The sequence below is a fragment of the Myodes glareolus genome, chromosome 12 (assembly GCF_982192425.1).
Source record: "Myodes glareolus chromosome 12, mMyoGla1.1, whole genome shotgun sequence".
NCBI lineage: Eukaryota > Metazoa > Chordata > Mammalia > Rodentia > Cricetidae > Myodes > Myodes glareolus.
Window position 1 is genome coordinate 20,595,529 of NC_142037.1, and position 14,797 is coordinate 20,610,325.

Consider the following 14,797-nt stretch of genomic DNA (forward strand, 5'->3'; position numbering starts at 1 on the left):
ATTAGATCCGACCCCTTGTATCAGTGGGTGTTAGCATCCCTCGGTGTCCTTCGTCATTTTCTTCGTCCTTCTGCTCCTCATTTGGACTTGGGGGGCTCAGTCCGGTGCTCCAATGTGGATCTCCGTCTGTATCGCCATCCATCGCCAGATGAAGGATCTATGGTGATAAGCAAAATATTCATTAGTATGGTTATGGGCCAAGGCCGTTTCAGGCACCCTCTCCTCTGTCCAGAGAACAATCTGGGGATCTCTCCTTGGACCTGGGATCCCATATATAATCAAGTTTCCTATAAACCCTAAAATGATTCCCTTAGTTGAAATATATTCTTCCCTGATCCCATATTCATCCTTCCTCCCTCCCCCCATCCCAGTCCCCCGATCTTTCCCCATTCCTCCCCTACTCCCTTCTCTCTAACCCTCACCCTTCCAACAACCCTCCCACCCACCCCCCCATGCACCCGAGATTACCTGGTACTCTTGTCTATTTCCTACCTCCTGGCGGATAGCTAAATAATCTTCATCAGGTTCGTCTTCTTATTTAGCTTCTCTAGGATCACGAATAATAGGCTCAAAGACCTTTAAATTATGGTTAGAATCCACTTATGAGTGAATACATACCGTGTTCCTCTTTTTGGGTCTGGCTTACCTCACTCAGTAAAGCGTTTTCTATGTCCATCCATTTGCATGCAAAATTCAAGATGTCATTATTTTTTACTGCTGAGTAAAACTCTAATGTGTATATGTTCCACACCTTTTTTAACCATTCTTCTATTGAGGGGCACCTAGGCTGTTTCCAGGTTCTGGCTATTACAAATAGTGCTGCTATGAACATAGTTGAACAAATGCTTTTGTAGTATGCTAGGGAATCTCTAGGGTATATTCCCAAGAGTGGAATTGCTGGGTCCTGAGAGAGGTTGACTCCCAGTTTCCTGAGAAACCGCCACACTGATTTCCACAGTGGCTGCACAAGTTTGCACTCCCACCAACAATGGATGAGTGTTCTCCTCACCCCACATCCTCTCCAGCATAGGCTATCATTGGTGTTTTTGACTTTAGCTATGCTGACAGGTGTAAGATGGTATCTCAAAGTTGTTTTGATTTGCATTTCCCTGATCACTAAGGAGGTTGAGCATGACCTTAACTGTCTTCTGGCCATTCGAAGTTCATCTGTTGTGAATTCTCTGTTCAGTTCAGTACCCCATTTTTTAATTGGGTTAATTAGAGCTTTAGTGCCTAGTTTCTTGAGTTCTTTGTATATTTTGGAGATCAGACCTTTGTCTGATGAGGGGTTGGTGAAGATCTTCTCCCAGTCAGAAGGCAGCCTTTTTGTCTTACTGACAGTGTCCTTTGCTTTACAGAAGCTTCTCAGTTTTAGTAGATCCCATTTATTCATTGTTTCTCTTATTGTCTGTGCTGCTGGGGTCCTGCTTAGGAAGAGGCCTCGTGTGCCTATATCTTGTAGACTACTTCCCGCTTTCTCTTCTATCAGGTTCAAAGTGGACGGATTAATGTTGATGTCTTTAATCCATTTGGACCTGAGTTTTGTGCATGGTGATAGGTATGGATCTACTTTCATCCTTCTACAGGTTGACATCCAGTTATGCCAGCACCATTTGTTAAAGATGCTTTCCTTCTTCCATTGTATACCTTTAGCTCCCTTGTCAAAAATTAGGTGCTCATAGGTTTGTGGGTCAATATCCGGGTCTTCTATTCGATTCCAAAGGTCGATTTCTCTGTTCTTATGCCAATACCAAGCTGTTTTCAATACTGTAGCTCTGTAATAGAGTTTGAAGTCAGGGATGGTAATGCCTCCAGAAGTTCCTTTATTGTATAAGATTGTTTTGGCTATCCTGGGTTTTTTGTTTTTCCAAATAAACTTGATTATTGTTTTCTCAAGGTCTGTGAAGAAGTTTGATGGGATTTTGATGGGGATTGCATTGAATCTATAGATTGCTTTTGGTAGAATTGCCATTTTTACTATGTTGATCCTCCCAATCCAAGAACAAGGGAGATCTTTCCATTTTCTGGTATCCTCCTCAATTTCTTTCTTCAAAGACTTAAAGTTCTTGTCAAATAGGTCTTTCACTTCCTTGATTAGAGTAACCCCAAGATATTTTATGCTATTTGTGTCTATCGTGAAAGGTGATGTTTCTCTGATTTCCCTCTCTGCTTCTTTATCCTTTGTGTATAGGAGGGCCACTGATTTTTTGGAGTTGATCTTGTATCCTGCCACGTTACTAAAGGTGTTTATCAGCTGTAGGAGTTCTTTGGTAGAGTTTTTGGGGTCACTTATGTACACTATCATATCGTCAGAAAATAACGAAAGTTTAACTTCATCCTTTCCAATTCGAATCCCCTTGATCTCCTTATGTTGTCTTATTGCTATTGCTAGAACTTCAAGCACTATATTGAAGAGGTATGGAGAGAGTGGACAGCCTTGTCGTGTTCCTGATTTTAGTGGAAAGGCTTTGAGTTTCTCTCCATTCAATTTGATGTTAGCTGTCGGCTTGCTGTATATTGCTTTTATTATATTTAGGTATGATCCTTGTATCCCCAGTCTCTCCAACACCTTTATCATAAATGGGTGTTGAATTTTGTCAAATGTTTTTTCAGCATTAAATGAAATGATCATATGGTTTTTTCTTTCAGTTTATTTATATGATGGATTACATTGATAGATTTGCGTATGTTGAACCATCCCTGCATCTCTGGGATGAAGCCTACTTGATCATAATGGATAATTTTTCTAATGTGTTCCTGGATTCGGTTTGCCAGGATTTTATTGAGAATTTTCGCGTCGATGTTCATGAGTGAGATTGGCCTGTAATTCTCTTTCTTGGTTGTGTCTTTATGTGGTTTTGGTATTAAGGTAACTGTAGCTTCATAGAAGGAGTTTGGCAATGACTCTTCTGTTTCTATATTATGGAATACATTAAGGAGTATAGGAATTAGCTCTTTCTGGAAGTTCTGGTACAATTCTGCATTGAAACCATCTGGTCCTGGGCTTTTTTTGGCAGGGAGATTTCTGATAACAGCTTCTAATTCTTCACGACTAACAGGTCTATTTAGATTGTTCACCTGTTCTTGGTTCAACTTTGGTATATGGTACTTACCTAAAAAAACGTCCATTTCTTTTATATTTTCCAACTTTGTGGCATATAAACTTTCGTAGTAAGTTCTAATGATTCTCTGAATTTCCTCTGTGTCTGTGGTTATATCCCCCTTTTCATTTCTGATCCTATTAATTTGCATGTGCTCTCTCTGCCGTTTGATTAGTTTGGATAGGGGTTTGTCAATCTTGTTGATTTTCTCCAAGAACCAGCTTTTTGATTCATTGATTCTTTGGATTGTTTTCTCTGTTTCTATTTTGTTGATTTCAGCCCTCAGTTTGATTATTTCCAGTCTTCTACTCCTCCTGGGTGAATCAACTTCTTTTTTTTCTAGAGCTTTCAAGTGTGCTGTTAGATCTCCAATGTGTGCTTTCTCTGTATTCTTTAGTTGGGCACCTATTGCTATGAACTTTCCTCTTAGCACTGCTTTCATAGTGTCCCATAGGTTTGAGTATGTTGTGTCTTTGTTTTCATTAAATTCAAGGAAGACTTTAATTTCTTTCTTAATTTCGTCCTTGACCCAGGGGTGATTTAGTAGTTGACTGTTCAACTTCCATGAGTTTGTTGACTTCCTGGGGGTAGCATTGTTGCTGAATTCTAATTTTAATCCATGGTGATCTGACAAAACACAGGTGGTTACTAATATTTTTTTGTATCTGTGGGAGTTTGCTTTGTTACCGAGTATGTGGTCAATCTTCGAGAAGGTTCCATGAACTGCAGAGAAGAAGGTATATTCTTTTCTATTTGGGTGGAGTGTTCTATAGATGTCTGTTAAGTCCATTTGATTCAATACCTCCACTAAATCTCTTAATTCTCTGCTTGGTTTCTGTCTGATTGACCTGTCCATTGGTGAGAGAGGAGTGTTGAAGTCTCCTACTATTAGCGTGTGTGGTTTGATAACTGCCTTGAGATCTAGAAGAGTTTCTTTTATATATGTGGGTGCCTTTACATTAGGGGCATAGATATTCAGGATTGAGACTTCTTCCTGATGAGTTGTTCCTGTTATGAGTATGAAATGTCCATCTCCATCTCTTCTGATTGATTTTAGTTTGAAGTCGATTTTGTTAGATATTAGAATGGCCACACCTGCTTGTTTCTTAGGTCGATTTACTTGGAAAACCTTTTCCCAACCCTTTACTCTGAGTAGGTGTCTGTCTTTGTGGTTGAGGTGTGTTTCTTGTAAACAGCGGAATGTTGGATCCTGTTTTCGTATCCAATCTCTAAGTCTGTGCCTCTTTATAGGTGAATTGAGTCCATTGATATTAAGAGATATTAATGACCATTGGTTGTTGACTCCAGTCATTTTTTGGGGGGGTAATAGAGTGTATGTGTTTTCCTTCTTTGAATTGTGCTAGTGAAGGGTCGCTAGATGTCTGAATTATTGTAGTCAGTGTTGGCAATGTTGGATTCCTTGGGATGTAATTTTCCTTCTAGTATTCTCTGTAAGGCTGGATTAGTAGTTACGTATTGTTTAAATTTGTTTTTATCCTGGAATATTTTGTTTTCTCCGTTGATAGTGAACAAAAGCTTGGCTGGGTAAAGTAGTCTGGGCTTGCATCCATGGTCCCTTAATTTCTGCAGTACCTCTATCCAGGACCTTCTGGCTTTCATGGTTTCTATAGAGAAGTCTGGTGTAAGTCTGATAGGTTTACCTTTATAGGTTACTTGACCTTTTTCCTTTGCAGCTCTTAATATCCTTTCTTTAATCTGACTGCTTTGTGTTTTGATTATTATATGGCGAGGGGATGTTTTTTCTGATCCAGTCTATTCGGTGTTCTGTATGCTTCTTGCACCTTCATAGGAATATCTCCCTTTAGGATGGCAAAGTTTTCTTCTATAATTTTGTTGAATATATCTTCTGGACCTTTGATCTGCAATTCTTCTCCTTCTTCTACTCCTATTATTCTTAGATTTGGTTTTTTTATTATGTCCCATATTTCCTGAATGTTTGGTGATGAGAATTTGTTGGATTTGCTGTTTTCTTTGGTCAGGGCGTTTATTTTCTCTATGGTGTCTTCATAATCTGAGATTCGTTCTTCTATCTCTTGTATTCTACTGGTTAAGCTTGATTCTGTAGTCTCCGTTCGTTTACCTAGATTTTCCATATCCAGCCGGCCCTCGGTTTGTGTTTTCTTCACTGCCTCCATATCAGTTTTCAATTCTTGAACTGATTCCATTACCTGTTTGATTGCTTTTTCTTGGTTTCCCAGGGTATCATTTACGAATTTACTCATTTCTTCAAACTTTTTGTTATATTTGTCTTCCATTTCTTTACTCATTTCTTCCATCTTTTTGGTAAATTTCTCTTCTAATTCTTTAAGAGAGTTATCCATAACCTGTTTAAGCGACTCTATTGCTTTCATAATGACACTGTTTTCCACTTCTTCCGGAATAGGGCGTTCAAGTCCTTCTGTCGTAAGATCGCTGGGATCTGGTGTTTTCATGTTGTTTTTCAGATTGTTGGAGGAATTCTTGCCTTGGCGCCTGCCCATCTCTTCCTTCAGATGCTCTCCAATGGCTCTTCCCTCCGCTGGGTCTTCTTCTACTGGATTAGTGCCCCTTGCTATCCAGGAATCACTTTGCCTGCAGCCTTAGCTTGCTGCAGGCAGGCTATTAGAACAAAGGGACTTCCTTCCCTTTGCACTCACCACCTGTCCCGACCCACTGTGCCCACCCCGGCTGAGATGGAGTAATTTAAGCCCCGAAAAAGGGAGAGAGGAGGGGAGGGTTTCAAGCCCAAAAGCTGGGATGGCGTAGCAGGAGAGATAGATTAGCTGGGGGAAGCTGCCCCTTTGGAGTAGCCAGGGAGATAAGGATGGCGGGAATATTGTGTGTACCTAAGCGGACTAGTATGGTGGTCAGCACACTTACCCCTCCACAGGATCAGAGCCCCTCGCTGGTCAGAAGACTCCCTGCCTGCGGTCTTATCTTGCTACAGGCCGGCTATCAGAACAAAGGGACTCCTGTCCCTTTGCACTCACCGCCTGCCCCGGCTCGCGGTCGCCTATACACAGTTTAATGGATATGGGTTAAATTCATATGTAAGAGCTAGCCAATAGGAAGCTTGAGTTAATGGGCCAAGTAATGATTTAGTTAATACACTTTCTGTGTGATTATTTCAGTTCACGGTAGCCAGGAAAACAAGTGGTCCCTCTTGCCACAGGGGAATACATGCTGCTATACCTCCATTGTCCTGTCCAATGTCATTTATCTTCTAGCACCATTTTCTGTGAATTTAGAGAATATAGAGTTTCCGTTTTGTATTTTTCTTCCATACCATCTTTCTGTGGTGTTTTTTTAGTGAGGATGTATTTCGTAAGGATGATCCTAGGCTCATGTATTTGAGTACCTGGTTCTGAGTTAATGATGCTGTTTGGGGATGTTAGGAAAAATAGCCTTGGTGGAACAAATCCATTGCTGGGGCAGTCTTTGACTCACACCACTACCAATTCTCTCTCTCTCTCTCTCTCTCTCTCTCTCTCTCTCTCTCTCTTTCTCTCTCTCTCTCTCTCTCTCTCTCTCTCTCTCTCTCTCTCTCTCCGCTACACTTTGTGTGTGTGTGTGTGTGTGTGTGTGTGTAACTATAGTGTATGACATTGAGTATGAAGTTTATACATGACAACACGTCCAGTTCTGTATAAAATGAATGTATGTGTGCTCTTGCTATTGTTAACCATGCCTGGCTTCAGTGTGATGCTGCCAGTGTTTTATGTTCTAACTGCAGACAGTCAAACTGGCGCCATCATACTTTCATATATTCCTGGTGACTTATTCAATGAAACATAGAGCTTATCCATGATATTTTAATCTATATTACAGAGAGTGGGTGTTTAACGGCATTTGGAAAGCATGTAAGCATTCTTTTTTGATCATTAAGACACACACACCTCAGCCTTGCCTCACACTCCACCACCCAGTCACCATTCTTACACTAGCTGTCACTTTCGGCTGCATCCACAGCTGTGATGTGGAAATACTCAAGCCTTGATTTCCATTTTCTTTTTTTTCAATTTCAAAATCTTTTATTTTCTCTACACTTTAAAAAGAACATGCCATAAAGAGAAGATAGTTAATACTTTCTTAGCTAGCTCTTTTAAAAATTTATTTAAAGTTTTTTTTCTAAATTCCTACTTGCTTCCCTCCTCCTACTCTCCTCCCTCTCCCTCCACAGACCCTCCTTCACCACCCCCTCCAATCCTAAGAGAGGGTCATGCACCCTGCCCTGTGTAAAGTCCCAGACCTTCCCTACTACATCTAGGTTGAGCAAGGTTTACATCCATAGGGAATAGGATCCTAAGAAGCCAGTACATGCAGTAGCGACAAATTCGAGTGTCACTATCAGTGGCCCCACAGTCTGCCCCAACCATAAACCCTCTTCAAAGGGGCTTAGTTGTTCCCATACTCGTTTACTCCCAGCCCAGTTGGAGTTGGTGATCTACTATTAGCTCAAGTAAACTGTCTCAGTGGATGAACCCCTCATGGTCTTGACTTCCTTGCTCATACTCTCACTCCTTCCACTCTTGGCAACTGGATCTTGGGAGCTTAGTTCAGTACTCCAACGTGGGTCATTGTCTCCCCATCTGTTGTTGGATGAGGTTCTATGGTGATATTTAAGATAATCATCAGTCTGACTACAGGGTAGTCTATTTTCTTTTCAATATTCATAATAAAAATATAGTTCCTTATCTATTATTATTTTTAATGGCAGCATGATTTCTATACCATGATAGAATATAATACAACTCAAAAAAGAGAGATGATTCCTTAGTTAAAGGATGGCAGACACTTATTTTTTGTCAGGTAAATGCAAGGCTCTGTTCAACCTTTGGGGATTTGTGAGTGTTCACAAAGGTGATAACAGAAAAAGGCACTACATGAAAATCATGCTACCTAAGAGCAAAGATGGTGACTCAAGGACAAAGCAGTGGAACTGAAAAGGACGTCTTCTCAATAACAAAAGCACTTATGTTTCAATCCAGGGTGCTGAGGGTGTGGCTCAGTGGGTAAGAGCACTAGCTGAACAAGCAGGAGAATCTGAGTTCAGATCCCAGCACCCACATAACAGATGCTGAGTGGGGCCGATGCACCGCTGTGTCCGCTGTGATTCCGCTGTTTGCTGGTACCAGCCTCTACCAAACAGTGTGTTCCAGGTTCAGGAAGAGACCCCCATCTCAAAGGTGTGAGATGGAAAACAGTAGAGACCCTGACATCTTCCTTTGCTCTAATGCTGGCAAGGGGGACACATACACTGACATACATGGGTACACACAAGCAACATACATTTAAAAATTTATTCATTCCTGTTCAAGTTACGTTCCGTTACTGTGATAAAACATTGTACCAACGTGCTTGGCCAGGAAAGGGTTGATTTGGCTCACATGTCCCATGTGCACTCCATCACTGATGGAAGTTAGGCCAGGCAGGAGCTCAAGCAGGAGCAGAGGCAGGAACCTCGGAGGAAGGCTGCCTGCTGGAGTGCTTCAGGCTCATGTTCATCTGCTTTCTTATCCAACCAGGACCTCCTGCCCATGAACAGCACTACCCAGAGTGGGATAGGCCCAACTTCATCCATTAGCAAACAAGAAACTATAAGCATACCCATAGTCAATCTAATGGACACAATCCTCAATTGAGGGCTCTTCTTCCCAGGCGTTTCTAGTTTGTGTCGAGTTAACAGAAAGTACCTAGCACAGTCAGTTAGCTCAGCTCTGTGGTAAACAGTTAGACATGTGGTTCTGTGGTTGTATTTAAAAGAACAAAACCAAACCAACCCTGACGACCAATTTTCAGCAGCGAGTCCACTGAGAGGTGTACAAACAGTGTCTCCGATCTGACAGGCTCTAAGGAGTGAGAAATATTTATTACTAAACTCATTTGGTCTCACCAGATTATAACCAAGTGAATTTAGGAAATTGAAAAAAAATTATCCAAAGAAATTTGAAGTACAGAATCACTCATTTTAAATCTCATTTTTTAGGGATTGATGGCAGTGCTGATTCTAAATAAAACCCAACCTGCCATTTTGATTATAGGTAGTGATGATGGAGCCAATGTCACTGAAGAAATGACATGTTTATTGCCATTGAAAAATGCTAAATAAATATATTTTAATGGGCATGTGGAAATTATCGAAGTGTTTTTCTTCATCGATGATCAACCTAACTAGTACATTTGCTGCTGATGCCCAGAGATGGTAGTTCAAAGACACTGACCCAGCCTGGCAGTGGTGTAGAAAGCCTTTAATCTCAGTGCTGGGGAGCAGAGGCAGCTGGATGTCTGAGATCAAGCGCAGCCTGGTCTACAGAGCAAGTCCCATATCAGCCATGGCTACACAGAGAAATCCTGTCTCAAAAATAAATGAATGAATGAACAAATAAAAATAAAATAAAAATGTAAATCAAAATAAAAATAGAGTAACTTGTAAGATTAAGAGAAGACAGTGCAACTACTACACTAGTCCCGTGTTGAATATGTGTCCTTGAGAGGTCATCAAAAAAAGGTAGACACAGAGAAGAAGGTCTCAGTGGAAATAGTGGGGTATGAGAGAGGACAATCTTCTTGGGCAAAAATGCCCCAAATACATTGAATATATATATATATATATATATATACATATATATATATATATATGAAATTATCAAACAAGAAAAAGCAAGCTCTAAAAGGACATTTAATGCAAAATTATTTAAAGAAATGGGTGACATTATATAGATCATCATCAGTATTGAATTTTTTGAGGGACAAGGGTTTAAATCATCTCCAGTGCTAGGAATTCCTGAAAAGTGTTCATGCTAACTATGGTGAAATCATTTACATTTCAGAGGTAAGATGGCCAAGCTAAGGACATTACCAAAACATTATCAAGTTATGTTCAGTGTTGCAAACAATATTTATGCCAGAACTTGGAAATGAAACTCAATTAAAGATTGATCTTTTAGTGAATTTGATGGTTCCTTTCATCTTTAATGGGAAAAACAAATCTTAAACACCATGTTTCATACTGTAAGTGCTCCAGGTGAAGGTGAAACTGTTGTAAACTCAAATTAAGGCCAATACTTGCACGCATTTCAAACCAGCTAAATATGGTTGTGTGAAAAGTGACATAACCTTGCTATTATATTTGACAGAGAATTTGAAAACAGATATCAAGAGTTCTAGAAATAATTTCACTATTTTGGTATAATCACAAGTCCATTTTTTTATCAGCATATATATTTTCTGCCACTATTATCTGCTGATTTTCAATTGGAAATGCCTAGAACTGCAATTTTTCATTCAACCTAAAAATCTTTTGGATTATATCCTTTCTCATCATTTATGGGCCTTTCATAGGACACTAGTTTCTACATCACCCCTAAATTCCAGTCATCTCTCCCAGTCTTCTCTCCCCCCACCTGATTGATTCTTCCATTTCCATCCTCACTCAAATCTATCCACCATTAAAATATAGTCTATCTTGTAACAGGCTTTTTCTTTTGGTTCATCCACCAGCTCTCAATTGGGACATGAAGATTTATTAATTATGAATGCTTAGCCAAGCTTAGGCTTGTTTCTGAATAGCTCTTTTTACTTAAATTAACCTGTTTTTCTTTAACTTTTCCTCAGGGCCTTTTACCTTTTCTTTCTGTATGACCCACTTTTCCTCTTGTCTCTTTATCTGTCTGTCTGGCAGTTGCATGGCATCTAGCGCCAGACATATCCCTTTCTTTCTCCTTCTTCTCTTCTCTTCTCTTCTCTTCTCTTCTCTTCTCTTCTCTTCTCTTCTCTTCTCTTCTCTTCTCCTCTCCTCTCCTCTCCTCTCCTCTCCTCTCCTCTCCTCTCCTCTCCTCTCCTCTCCTCTCCTTCCTCTCCTCTCCTCTCCTCTTCTCCTCTTCTGTTCCTTCCTCTTGAGATTTCTCTCTGCCTGCCAAGCCTGCCTTTCCTTCTCCAGCCTAGCTACTGGCCATTTAGCTTTATTAGATGAATTAGGAGCCTTAGGCAGGGAAGGTGCAACAGCAACACATCTTTTCATTATTAAAAAAAATGCAGCATAAACATATGTAACAATCCTTACATTGTTAAACAAATGCAGCCATAAGTGTAATACACATTTACACAGTTAAAGTAATATTCAATAGCATAAACAAATGCAACATGGCTTTACACAGTTACATATTTCACAGCATTAACTTCTCTTCCCAGGAGATTTAAGTGGCCTCTGGAGACCCCTTGTTACTTTTCTTCTCTATTGTAGCTTGATTATCTTTTAGTTGACAGCTAATAGCCAGTTATAAATGAATACATACAATATTTGTCTTTCTGGTTGTGAGTTACCTCACTCAGGATTTGTTTTTAGCTTCATCCATTGTCCTACCTATTTAATAATGATATATTTTTTGTTGATTTTTATTTAGCTCTACAGTTTTCTCTGTTCCCCTCCCTGCCTATTCCCTACTACCTTCAAACCTCCCACAAGGTCCTCTGCTCCCAATTTTCTCAGGAGATCTTGTCTTTTTCTACTTCCCATGTAGATTAGATCTATGTAAGTCTCTCTTAGGATAATTCTCTGTAGTTGGAGGATGCTTGTTTGCTTTCTAGCCACCAATACCTGAAACAATTACACAGAAACATTATTATTTAAAATACTGCTTGGTCAATAGCTTAGCCTTCTCCTTAACTAACTTTTACATCTTAAATTACCAATTCCTATTATTTTATATTTTATCACAAGGCTGATTGTTTACCAGTAAGTTTCAGGGTTCTGTCTCCTTTGGCAGCTACATGGTGTCTCTCTGACTCTGCATCTTTTTCCCTCTATCTCTGCTTGGAATTCTCACCTTGCTCTATTCTGCCCTGTCATAGGTCCAAACAGTTTTATTATTCATTAACCAATAGTCATAAAATGTATTCATAGCTTACAGCAGATAATTCCATAACACCTCCCCTTTCTGTCTAGATGAAAAGGAAGGATTTAACTTTAACATAGTAAAATCATTTATAGCAAAATAGGTATCAAGCAAGAATTACAGTTACAATGTTTGTATCTAATTTATCTTTTATAATAACTAAGTAAAACTATAATTATAACTACCTATTCTTCAACTCTATCAAAGACACCAGAAGGATATAATATTACCTAAGTTAACAGGAAGTAAATTGTAATCAACTTCCAAAACTCTAGAAATGACAGAGAAATCTCACTGCCTGGACAGTCACCTAATGTTCTTCTGTAACATTGGGGCATCCATTTTCAGACTACAGACCCATAGTATCTGGCAGACTTTTCCATGAAGCAGGAAATTTGATAGAGTGTTTTCCCTCTATTGGCAGCTTGTCAGTCACTTCCTTCTATATCCTGCAGAATGTCTGGTAGACTCTTTCATGAAGCAGGAACCCTGAAGGATTGTCTCACCTTTAGGCTAGTTCAGTAACCAATTTTCTGCACGTGCTGCATGTCCAGTTCATACACACTGCCATCAAGCAATCCAGGCAAGAGCAGTTTCTTGCCCAGATGACTAACAAACTTGATAAGGAGTCTCTTTGATGTCCATCATTCTCTTAAAGTAGATTGGTGCTACCAGGAACAGAAGTGTCTTATTGTCATGAAAAATCCTAAGTTCTTAAAACATTTTAATGCCATATTCTGTTAGTCTTTGAAAGGTTTGAAGAATACCCATCCATCTGAAATATATCTGGTACATTTAGAAAACCTAACTAACATGACTACAAGGCTGAATATTATAAATGACTATCCATTAACCTGTATTTCTTAATTATACATTACATTTTTTAAATGAGCTTCACAAACACAATACCTTAATCAAGAACAAAAATAAGCATATAACATAATTGACCTTAAATTTATATCAATAAACCAAAATCCATACCAATGCAAAATATTCATTTCTATAGAATATCCCCCTTTGAATATAAACAAACATTTATAAACAGTCATTTAGGGAATTTGGGTGTTATTCTCTAGAATAATTCCTGCTGGCTGGGGACAATGTTAACCAGGTCTTTCATTAAGTATCCAGTGTGGTAGTTCCTTCTCAGGAAGCAGTCCTGAAACTGTCATGTATGTTGAGCCATGTAAGTCATTGCTTCTGGGAGTCTTGTTTAATCAAACCATATTAGCCAGTAAGGAATTCATAACATTATATCCTCCATGGAAACAAAAGCAGAATCTCTTCTAAAGCAACGTATACTTAGACTGAAAATTTTAAGTCAAGATACCTTTAATATATATGCATATATATTATATATTTTAATCTGTTCAAATACAGAAGAATTCCAAGGGCTAGTTGATTCTTCAATATAGTGAGCATCTAGCTGCTCCTATACCAGCTGTTCTAAAGTCTGCAGTTTGTCTTCTGTTAATGGCCATTGTTTAACTCATATTGGTTTCTCAGTTAACCATTTTAAAGGTAGGGCTGTTGGTACCTCTAAAGGTTTACTAGTTGTTTTGTGTTCTTGTACAGCCTAAATGCCTGATGATCTTTGTGCATAGTACCTTATAATATCCTTCCCAGAATTAAGAGTTTATGGGACTGCAGGAATGTTAATTTGGGTAAACACTGCGGCAGGTCACAACCACATAAATCACTGAAATATTAGCCACACATGGCCTCAACAAGGTCTCAACAAGGTCTGAAAAATGGATGTGTCCTAGAAGACATGGTGGGCATTAGCTTCTCCCTGTTCATCACCCAGAGAGAGGATCATCCCACAAGAGAGAAGTAGCAGAGAATGCAATAATACTAAAAATCTGTCATTAACTGTACTTGAGCCCAGACCAAGGGCAGCTTTAATGACCACTCTGTGATGGAGTATGCTACCAACTCAAGAATATTAGCAACATATGGTAACCTCCACCCTCAGGTTGCTGAAGAAAGAGGCCCAGGGTGACAAGATGCCAGACCTGCACACTCCACTAGATTTTCAGTCTCCTTTTGATTGGCCTCTCCACTTCCTTCTTCAGGTCAAAAGCTATTCTCATTATGCCAGGACACTCCTACAATGTCCCAGGCTCCGAATTCCACATGATATGAACCAGTAGCCGTAAAGTTGGGTTGTAGCCATTCATTCATGCAGGTAAATCATTTACTGAGAATACAAGATATGGCAGGCATCATAATAAGAGAATTTCAGAAAACCCCCTCCGTTGGACTTCGGGGTAACTGGTAAGAAAATAACAAAAAACAATATATCAGGGATTGAGGAGACTCACGCACAAAGAAGAGCTCAAGGTAAGCCAACGAGTATTGGCTTGATCACTAACATCATGAAGATAGAGCCTTTGTCTCTTCATGTATTTGTAAAGCAGGGGCTGGAAGTCAAGTGCCATCTACTCCTTTCCCAGAAATGGATAGCAGCAAGGGTGAGGGGTTCAGAGAGCCAGCGGGGAGTGTTCCTGCCACTGTTTCTACCATCCCACTCCGCCTGAAGTCCTTGGAATCCTGCAAGAGACCCTGCTTCTGTGCTGAGGGCAACCGGAGAGGTGAGTAAGTACCCACACAAGCAATCAGCCTGAAGTGCCACTCTCTGAGACAGTCCCAAGGGACTAAATCCAGGCCTCCTCCAACTCCCTAAGCTTTTCTGGACATCCAGTGGGGTGTGTTCCCTGCTGCTGGCTTTCTTTACCCTATTCCACCCTGTCCCCAAGCCTGCCTTTTCATCTGCCTGGTTCTTGGATCCCCCAACACAGC

The 14,797-nt window shown here is 39.9% G+C and overlaps 1 pseudogene; it reads left to right on the forward strand.

Annotated features, from left to right (window-relative positions):
• The window catches only part of LOC148120187 (granzyme C-like), a 32,955-nt pseudogene that overhangs the window by 16,845 nt on the left and 1,313 nt on the right, over window positions 1–14,797 (forward strand).